Below are 11,678 nucleotides of genomic sequence, written 5' to 3'. Positions count from 1 at the left end.
TCACAAAACTCCATAAACTCCTCTGCCAGTGCTGGGAAGAAGGAGCAGTGCCTCAAGACATGAGAGACTCCAACATAATCACCCTATATAAAAACAAGAGTGACCGTGGGGACTGCAATAACTTCCGTGGCAGCTGCCTGCTGAGCATTGTGGGGGAAACCTTTGCCCGTGTGGTCCTCAGCAGGTTACAGATACTAACTGGGAGGACGTATCCTGAGGCTCAGTGTGGCTTCAGAGCAGGAAGGTCCACGATTGGCATGCTCTTCTCCTTGCGTCAGCTACAGGAGAAATGTCGAGAACAGAGAATGCCCCTCTACTTGGCATTCAATGATCTTACAAAGGCCTTTGACCTAATCAGTAGGGGAGGCCTCTTCAAACTACTCAAAGTGACCGGCTGCCCACCGAAGCTGCTGGCAGTCATCTCCTCTTTCCATGACAACATGAAAGGAACAATACAGCACAGTGGCACCACCTCAGAGGCATTTCCTATAATCAGCGGTGTAAAGCAGGGGTGCGTGCTTGCCCCAACACTGTTTGGAATTTTTTTCTCACTTATACTCACACATGCCTTTGGGACAGCAGAAAATGGAGTCTTTCTCCATACAATATCTGATGGCAAACTCTTCAACCTTGGCTCTTTCAGATACAAAACCAAAGTCCGCAAAGTCCTCATCAGAGAACTCCTAGTCGCTGATGATGCCGTGCTGACAGCTCACACTGAACAAGGTCTGCAGAAACTCATTGACCACCTTGCCAATGCCTGTAACAACTTTGGCCTGACGATCAGTCCTGAAAAAGACCAATGTCATGGGCCAGGATGTCAGAGACACCCCTTCCATAAACGTTGGCAGCTACACCTTGGAAGCCGTTCAGGACTTCACCAACTTGGGTTCCACCATCACCTGCAATCCATCCCTTGTCATAGAGATTGACAAGCACATTGGGAAGGCGTCCGCAGCGATGTTCTGTTTGACCAAAAGAGTGTGGGAGAACAAATCCCTAACGCTCAACACCAAAATGCAGGTGTACCGGGCCTGCGTCCTTTCGCACCCTCCTCTATGGGTCTGAGTCCCGGGCAACATATGCCCATCAAGAACATCGATCAAATACATTCCACCTCCGCTGTCTCAGGCGCATCCTCGGTATCAGATGGCAAGATCGCATTCCCAACACGTCAGTCCTCAACTTGGCCAACATTCCCAGCATGTACTCTCTACTCAGTCATAGGCACCTGAGATGGATTGGACACGTGCGCCGCATGCAGGATGGCAGAATGCCCAAGGATGTCTTGTATGGCGAGCTGGCATCAAGCACACGGGCCACTGGTCGCACAAAATCCTGCGCTTCAAAGATGTCAGCAAACGGGACGTGAAGAGCTGCGACATCAACCCAGGTGACTGGGAGCAAACTGCCGGCGACTGACTCGGCTGGCAGCAGGCCGTGAAAACAGGCCTCAGGAGAGGCGAGGAGAAAAGACACACTGCTTGGCAGACCAAGAGGGAGCGACTTAAAGAAAAAGCAACAAATACCTCTGGAGCTGCAACCGCATTCACTTGCAATTGCTGTGGCAAGGATTGCCACTCAAGGTTTGGCCTATTAAGTCATTCTAGGTGCTGCAAAACCTACAGCTGACCTCGTAAGGCACAAAAGAAATGTTTGTCGAGACACACAAGCCTATTGTTATCATTGTGATTACAATGTACAAGATATGCATTAAACCAGCATGAAAAATTATAAAACAAACTACTTTTTTTCTTTAAATAGCAATATTACCTAACAGATATATGACATTGGTTATTGGTGATGGCAGCACACAAACAAGAGTGTGTCACGGAGTTATTTGCTATGCCACCAAAGTGCTGTTCATGCATTGTGAACAGCAATCTGCCTTGAACGTCTTTGCACGGCTTAAACATTGGTTGCAATTGAATGCCACTTAAATAGCGTGAGGGGCATCTGGCCTATCATAAAATATTCTAGTACGGTTAGATTATTGTCGTTTTTCATTATATTTAACTGCCACGTGACATTCAGCATAAGTCTTCTTAGGTTTTTTCGGTAAAGTCACGTAGAAAGTAAAATAAAATAAAAACATTTTATTTATTTTACTTTCTACGTGACTTTACCGAAAAAACCTAAGAAGATGATTCCTTGCAGTCACGAAAGCTTCAAATCTAGAATTCAGCATAAGTGTTGAGTAGTCCCGACGGACGTACTCGTAGACGGAGGTAAGTTAAGGGCTTCCGCCAGGGTTTATTAAAGCTTATCAATATTACGCACAAGAGTACACAACTCCCAGGGGCTAGGGGTCCTACTCTGAGTCCTGGTCCCTGCCGGCTAGCTCTGGTCTCTCTCTCTCGTGTCGGATCGTGGACTCTGCCGACTCCACCGACCGGAGAGAGAAGCACCTCTACGGCTATCACCAGCTTCTCCCCAGACTCCCTATTCGATCCCTCTCTCTACCCCTGGTTCCCTCTTCACCCTGTTTACTTTACCCGTTCCCACAGTGACCTCGCTTACGTCACGGGGTATCCCTTAAGTACCCTAGGAGACGTGACGTCATGTGCACTGTCCAGCGCGCGTGACCCCACGTCCCGTGACGTCATCGCACAGGACAGCGCACACAACGACACTACTCTCCTCTACTCCTCTACATAAGTATGAGTATTAGATTGATCTTCATCCAATGCAGTCGCAGCATCTGGGCCATGTAAGTTAAGTACAATAAGAAGGCCTAATACATAACAGCAAATACTTTACACATTCTGGCTGGGTCACGCCAATACAAACACCATTTGTTCGATGGAGAAATGTCCAACTTATGAACAGTGCCGGCCCGAGCCTCTTGGGGGCCCTAAGCAGAATTTGATTTGGGGGCCCCCCTCCCACCACGCAGACTCATCTGTGCTAGAAGATTATTGACACAAATGTCACACTATAATGTTATAGCGAATATTATAAACGAATACAGTGAGGTTATGTATTAATAAAAAATAAAAACAACACTTAAAATACTTCACTCTTTTATTAAAACTTCTGAATACAAACGGTCACAAAAAACATATTAAATAAATTATTTGCAAATGTGCATTAAATGTGCAATCTTTTAAATAAAACCAAAATAGACAAACATTAATCTAATCAAAAATAGAATGTTACAAAAAAAAAGATACTTAAATAATGAAAGCAAACATAAGAACAGCAAGGGTTCAACAATGTCAACTGTACAACAATGACCTCAAAATCGTTCCTTCCTAGCTTTTCTGGAGGCAAAGTCACTAATGACATCATTGTATGGTATTGCTTGGCCAACTTTGTTATTAATACTAATGACTGCAAGTCCACTTAGTCTTTCCTGGGCCATTGATGATCTCAAATATGTTTTTATCAATTTGAGCTTGGAAAAGCTCCTCTCTGCTGAGGCAACTGACACAGGCAGAGTGCAGGCTATCCTGAGAGCTACCCAAAGATTTGGGTAAAGCTCACACATCTCATTTTGTGAGAGGTATGTGAGAAGCTCAAAGGCAGTCATCATAGTTTGGGGAAGTTCAGGAAGACTCTCTATCTCTACTGCCAGTGCGCTACCATCAATATCAGCCTCCTCTCCACAAGAGAGTTTTTCCCCAAGAAGCTCACATTGTTCCCTCCGGACCTTTTGATCTAGCTCCCTAAAATTGAGCAGCACTCCAAAGTTCTCTTTAACCTCACTTAGAGACTTAAATCTATCCTCCAATGACAGAATACTACGGTCCACTACAGCATTAAAAAATGACACTTCCAGCCTCTTCATAGCGTCCACTATCGGCTCATCTGCAGCCTCATAGGCAAAGTGCCTTTTTGTAGAACGCAATCGCTTCTCTTTCAGCACTGCTTCTGTGTTCATCCGCTCACAAATTTCTTTAGCAGATGTCTGTGCATCACAGAAGCCTGTTTTTCGGTAACTGATAAGTTCGCCTTTGTTCTTTTTTACAAGGTTAACCGCTACATCAAGCTGCATGTTGGTTGACTGTAGAAGCTTAAAAAAAATATCATGAGTCATGACTAGCTAGCTGCTTCCTCAAGTGACGTGAGCACAATTTGTGCTGCTGCTGCACAAAACATACTGTAAATAATAATGCAAACATACCTTTATCTCGCTCTTTTTTCTCCTCCTCGGTCCTTTTCTTTTTTCTTTTTTCGGCACCAGAGGGATACGTCCTTTTTTGTGACATGGCTTAGGCGTATTTATTATCGTGACGTACAATTGCGCGCACCTGCCCGCGCCCGCGCCCGCGCCCACGCGAATTGTCAATGAGCCGTGACATCCGTGAGCCGTGACAAAGCAGCAGTTGTCGACAGAATTTTCTTGTCTTGAATCATTTATTCATTCATTCATTAATTCATTTATATCACTTGTTTAAGTTATTTAATTGTAAAAAAAAAAAAAAACGATTCGGGGGCCCCCTGGTGGCCAGGGGGCCCCAAGCAGCCGCTTAGTTCGCTTATGCCTCGGGCCGGCCCTGCTTATGAATTAGAATAAAGATCGATTGGAATCCGAACTGTAGAAAAATAGCAAATATGAAATAGTGTCTTGCCAAGATGATCACTTAATGAATGTGTTTTGGAAACCTTTTGAAGTAAAGAAACTTACATTAAGGCTTTTTTCGTACTATATATTAAGCAGTCCAACCTGGTCTTCATTTCATTTGGTTTACTGGTGTTTGACACTGGATTCTCTCTTCGCAGACATTCTTGAGACTGGACCAAACCTGAAGTCGACTAATTCGCATTTATTACACGAATGGAATTATTCCAAAGCATACAATACCTAGACGAGAGTGTTAGTATTTCGTTTTTATTTTCTTGAATTATCACTCAAGATGCCATTTTGTCTAAAGCTTCCAATATTACTGGTAGGAACCTCCTGGTTACACCAGCTCACAGGGGATTATTGTGTCCGTCCGTCTGTCGTGCAGGGAGGGGCTGGGTTGGGAGGGAGGGGCTGGGTGGGGAGGGGAGGGTGGGGAGGGGCTTGGTGGGTAGGGGAGGGTGAGGAGGGGCTGGGTGGGGAGGGTAGGGAGGGGCTGGGTGGGGAGGGGCTGGGTGGGGCTGGGTGGGGGGTGAGAGGGGTGGGGCTGGGTGGGAAGGGGCTGGTCACCCCGTGGTGCTCTTATAAAACTCAATGTTTAACCTACTCACGCCGGCTTGTGCCCGCCCTCACAGTCGCCCATATTTGCGGAATACACCACGCCGCCGTTGACCCTGGCCATTGACCGAGCAACCCAACGCTCCTACCAGCTCCCTCCGCAAGAATGTGTTTCTTGGCAACGGATGGTGATGCTGACAGCCCCTGCCTCGATCGACCGATCAGCCTCGCCCATTCTTACATAACAATACCCACACCCAGTCGCTAGCCCTGATGTTGCCCACCCACCACCTACTGTCAACCCCACCCACTACTCAGGTAGCCCCTCACTATTTTTGCCCCATATCGTGAGTCGAGAATGAAGCCAGAGACAAAAAATCGCGATTTTCACAAGTGCTTTGGGACACTAGGACAGCCATTCTGAACCTAGGGCTCCTAGACCTAATGCTTAACCTTTAAAATCTCCCTAACATATTCAATTTCGACAGGGGAATGAACAAAATAAGTTTGTTTTAGTTCTAATCCTAGTCGAGTGTCGAATCGGCTGCATTCTGCTGGGGTCCGTAAAACGAGAGCGAGGCCACTTTTGTTGGAGAAAGTCAACAGTGTGGTAGTGGCATGGAAATAATCACCCAACCATAGGAATGTGGAATTACCACTACTGGACCCAGGGCTGTAAACAGATGAGCAATTGCCTCATGCTCAATTGAAAAGAAAAGCACGGTGAGATTGTTTTCAAATGTTGCAATATACAATATCGTCAATTGTATGATATACGCATATTATTGAAGCCAAGAGAAAGGATATTAATGTTATATTGTCATAATAATTGTATATAGACTTCCATAGACACAACATATGCATGTAGTAAAGGGTGTTGTGTGACAAATCTACACAAATATAGAGGGCAGTCTTATTTAATTATTTATCATCTTCACCTTCTTTGGAATTCTCACTCAGACTTTCAGTTACCTTGTACATGTCATTTACAGTGTATGTGTGCTGTTACATTTCATTTATAACAAATTTAACCACACAAAAAACCATATAACAACACCAAAAAACACATCTCTTTCAAGACTGTGCAAAAATAAGGCTATCAACGAAGATTTGTTCATGAAGCCATCCAGATATATAACACAGACACAATTTCAACCGAGAGGATGGGTACAAACTGAGTAATCATTGGAAGGACGTTATTAACCAGGTAAAGTCATAACTGGCTCTAGATTTGAAGCTTTCGTGACTGGAAGGATTCATATTCTTAGGTTTTTTCGGTAAAGTCACGTAGGTAAAAAACATTAAAAAGTAAAATAAAATGAAATAAAAATCACGACGTTTCAGAGGCAACACAAGCTTCCGTCTTCAGGTGGTACCGTCACAGCCACGAAAGCTGTATCAAGTAAATGAGAGATTGCAGGAGCTACCACTCCGTTTATATTATACAACACAAGCTTCCGTCTTCAGGTGGTACCGTCACAGCCACGAAAGCTGTATCAAGTAAATGAGAGATTGCAGGAGCTACCACTCCGTTTATATTATACAACACAAGCTTCCGTCTTCAGGTGGTACCGTCACAGCCACGAAAGCTGTATCAAGTAAATGAGAGATTGCAGAAGCTACCAATCTCTCATTTACTTGATACAGCTTTCGTGGCTGTGACGGTACCACCTGAAGACGGAAGCTTGTGTTGCCTCCGAAACGTCGTGATTTTTATTTCATTTTATTTTACTTTTTAATGTTTTATACCTACGTGACTTTACCGAAAAAACCTAAAAATATGAATATCATAACTGGCTGTGATGCTTCCATTCTACCTGCCTATGTTAGCAGTTATTTCTGACTCTCTGCGTTACATTACCTTCTTTAATGTCTATACATTAACAGACTAAATGTCTCACGAACATAGCTGCTGGTCCCTTTTCCTCGATGCAGTCATATAAAGATGTCAGTCCTTTTTTCCACTTTTGTAAAAGGTCACCCAGTACCTGGAACACCTAAGTCGTAGGTTGTTCCTGGCGGAAAAGGAATCTAATTCAATGAAAAATGTGAAGAGACTGCATTTTACATGGAACTCAAACTTGCCAATGAATGGCTTAACCAGGGTATGATGGCAGTCCAGCGAAGCCGATTGAGTTCCATCTGTACGGAAATTGAGTGTTACCTCCCAAACATGCGTGAGTTGCCCAATGTTAGTCGATGGCCCAATGCATGTATGCATGTTGAACGTCTTTGATAAATGTTTTCCATGTTGGCTCAGATGTTGCCCAGATTAACGAGGTCTTTAAATTATATAATTTATCACTTTTCATTTATAGACCAGTGAGTCATTTGTGCGTACAAGGTCTCCCACTTGATTATTAATTTTTCATAATGAGCGTTCATCTGATTATGAAATAAAACTGTTTGCTGGGCACATGAGTGCTCCATCACTGCACAAACATTATTGCTGAGTGCCAACGTTTTTCATGATTCCGTCTACCCCCACACCCCATATAAGCACAAGTTGTTCCCCGCCAGAATCTCCTAATTGCGATTTTAAATACGTTCACGATTGAGGTTGTCATATTGTGACTAATTACTGATTACCATAAAAGCAGGGACACAAATCCCTGCTTAAAATAAAGACGCTGTCTTTCCGACAGATCTGTTCTTCACCTGAGGACGGCTGCTTGCGCTGTGGCCGAAACGTCGTGAGAATTATTTTATTATGTTTTATTATTTATTATTTTATTATGTCCCTTCTACGTGACTTTACCGAAAGAACCAAGAAGATGAATCCCTGCAGTCACGAAAGCTTTAAATCGAAATTTTACCATGTAACACTTGGGTCTCTGTCCCTTGTCCCGTGCTGCCAATAAGTTACCATTCAATGTGGTCTCAATGTGCTCCCCGTCTGGCATAAGCGGCGATTATGTCACTGCCCCAATCAGTGGCAAGAGGTGTGTGTGGTGGAGCACACTTTCAGAGTAATTAACAAAACAAGCGAGAAAAACACATTCCTGCGGAGGGAGCTGGTAGTAACGTTGGGTTGCTCGGCCAATGGCCAGGGTCAACGGCGGCGTGGTGTATTCCCCAAATATGCCCGCGTGACAGTGAAAACAATAGACGGCCGATGAATGTGCGTGTTTCCTGTGAGCGGCTAAGGGGCCGTCCATAAATGACGTCACGCACCGAGGGGGGGGGTGCTTGAGAAATGTGACGTCACATCAAAATGCGCAACTTTAAATACATATAGACAACACGTTCTACTTAATTAAATAGACTTTTTAATACATGTTTTCTCCTACAACATCAGAGTGCAACGCCACATTAAATACGCACTACAATGACAATAGTTTAAAGAGATTTGAAGCATGTTTTATTTGGGGAGGGGGGGGGCGGCAGAGCTTTGTGACGTCATATTTGAGGGGGGGGGGGTCTGACTTTTTGTGACTCCGTGTGACGAGGGGGGGGGGTAAAAAAATCGTCCAAAATCGCGTGACGTCATTTATGGACGGCCCCTAATGTGAACCCAGAGCTACAGCAAAGCTGCTCTGCATTCCGTTGTCGCAGGTTATTCTCGTTTCTTTCATCATCAACATCATCACGATCAACGGGCAGATCGCCCGTAGGTGTCCACTGTACATTTCGTAATTTGTTTCCACTTTCCTCTGTCTTGTGCCAATATGCTCAAGTAGTGCAACATCTTTCTTGCACCAATCTCATATGTCCACAAGCCAAATATTTGTTTACATTCGTTAAATAGTTGTTCTTTTCTGAGTACGGGATTGACAGTCAAGGGATTTTAACAAAAGACGCAATGAGCGTGCCTCTGCTGCCGCCTACTGGAGCAGTCTGACAAATACAGGGTGGGCCAAAGTGAGGACACCAGGTGATTTCATACTGGTAGGAACCTCCTGGTTACACCAGCCCACAGGGGATAATTCTGTCCGTCCGTCCGTCGTGCATCCAAAAATGGGAGGGGTGGGGCTGGATGGAGAGGAAAGGGTAGAGAGGGGCTGGGTGGGGAGGGAGGGGCTGGGTGGGGAGGGTGGGGAGGGATGGGTGGAGAGGGTGGGGCTGGGTGGGGAGGGGAGGGTGAGGAGGGGCTGGGTGGTGAGTATCTGGGTGGGGAGGGTGGGGCTGGGTGGGGAGGGTGGGGCTGGGTGGGGAGGGTGGGGCTGGGTGGGGGGTGGGATGGGTGGGGCTGGGTGGGGAGGGGCTGGTCACCCCGTGGTGCCCTTATAAAACTCAACGTTTAACCTACTCACGCCGGCTTGTGCCCGCCCTCACAGTCGGGCATATTTGCGGAATACACCACGCCGCCGTTGACCCTGGCCATTGACCGAGCAACCCAACGTTACTCCCAGCTCCCTCTGCAGGAATGTTTTATTTTAACACACGTACAAACTGATTTTCATTAACGCATGCATGATTTATCTTTTGAAATTAATGTATGACTTAAAGAGATTAAATACAGGTGTACAGGTGTAATATTTGAACCTTCATCAATTACGTTTGGTCAATGTTGTCAATTTTCTTTCAATGTTTAAGTGCCATTTGAAAAGGAAGAGGAAATAATAGATATTAATAATGATAATATAAATAAATATTAACTTTCGAAACAAACAAAAAAATAATGCCGGTGTTAAAATAAACAAAATAAACATACGTGCCCCCCTGCCTTTTGGGCCATCGTGTACAGGTAGTCCTCTACTTACGATGGAGATGCGTGACGACGACCCCATTGTAAGTCGAAAATATCGTAAGTCGAAGATGGCCTAGCCTACCCAGGAGTCTTAAAGAATGGTGATAATTTAGCAAAACAGAGCAATTTACGGTACCGTACTGTATAAACTATATACTGTATGTATTTATTAATTACAATACTGTATTGCACAGTAAAATGTAAAGTAAAAAAAACAAGTTAGATTCTTAGCCCACCTATATGAACTGCAATTTAATAGAAAGTTTTTCAGGAAACAATCCTATCTGCTATAAAAAAAAAAAATTTAACATGCATTGAACTTATCGTATCGTGGTAACGTTAAAATGAAATCGCTAAAGCTATGTATCATACATGCATTGAACGTATCGTAACGTATCATATTGTACTGTACTCACCAAGATTCTGTCCGTCGTCTGCATACTTGAACGATGTTAGGTTGTTAATGGCAATTTTGTCGTATCGTCATCGTAAAATCGAAATATCGTAAGTCGGACCGTCGTAAGTCGGGGACTACCTGTATATTGATCCAACAAGAAGGTGGGCAGATGCATTTCCTTCATCCATAGACTCTAAAAGAGCTCAACCATTAAAATGAGCAACTGCACGTGTTGCCCATGATGCGAACATGACCACCACATGTCACCATTTACATCAAGTTTCAAGTTAATTTATTAGGTATAGCCCTGTGAGCCATTTGGCTCTTGAATCGGGTGCAACCGCAATAAACAAAAAACTAAAACCTGAACAAGAAAACATCTTAAAGTGAATATGTGACGAAGTGCAAACAGAAAATTCAAGAAAAGACAGCAAAATATTGCAGAAAAAACACCGTACACCAACGCTGTGTGCAAAAATCCCAGTGGGATGCAAGTCAAACAACAACAACCACAAGACAACTTAGATTAAGGCCATCAGTCTTACTCCGTACTACAACAAACAAACGTGGCCAAACCAGTAAACTTTTCGAAATCACCAAGATAAAGCAATGAAACAGTGATCATAGGAACTGTGACGGAATTTTCACAATAAACGACAAAGAACATGTACTACACGGAGCCACAATAGCGACTGGAGCGATTCAATCAAAGCATTTTTTGCAACTCGTAATTTTCTCTACAAAAAAACTCAACCTTGTTCGTCTTCCGCTCTTATAATCTTGACTTAAAGCTTTCGTGACTGCAGGAATTCATATTCTTTGGGTCTTTCGGCAAAGTCACGTAGATAGGTTTAAAGAAAATATGACTTTACCGAAAGACCCAAAGAATATGCTCTTATAATGTTTTGTCTTTGGCCACGGTTAAGTGAAAGGTGTAACCGCTGTCAAATTGCCAATTACCGTTCAGCCGCTGCTCAAGACCGTCACAATGCCACCACATTGTAGAATAGCCCTGAAAATCTTTTGGAATATAGAGGATATCTTCTTGGTTCTTTCGGTAAAGTCACGTAGAAGGGAAATAATAAAGTAATAAATATACAACGTAATAAAATACAATTGTATTTTATTCAAGTCACGTAGAAGGGAAATAAGAAGGGAAATAATAAAATAGTAAAAATTATAAAAATAATTAAAATAAAACATAATAAAATAAAATGTTATTATGTTAAATAAAAATGTATTATGTTTTATTTTCATTATTTTATTATTTCCCTTCTACGGGACTTTACCAAAGAAACCAAGAAGATGAATCCCTGCAGTCGCGAAAGCTTTAAATCGAAATATAGCGGATAGTTAAGGCTGCATGCATTTTCAAGAACATATTCTGTTTGTATTTTGTTGAAATGTATATCTTTGAAACATTGGCCGACAACCTATGCTTTTGCAATAATGGCTGCTTCCAATCC

The sequence above is a fragment of the Lampetra planeri genome, chromosome 34, assembly GCF_965212315.1.
Source record: "Lampetra planeri chromosome 34, kcLamPlan1.2.h2, whole genome shotgun sequence".
Taxonomy (NCBI): Eukaryota; Metazoa; Chordata; class Hyperoartia; order Petromyzontiformes; family Petromyzontidae; genus Lampetra; species Lampetra planeri.
Note: the sequence above shows the minus strand (reverse complement) of the source record.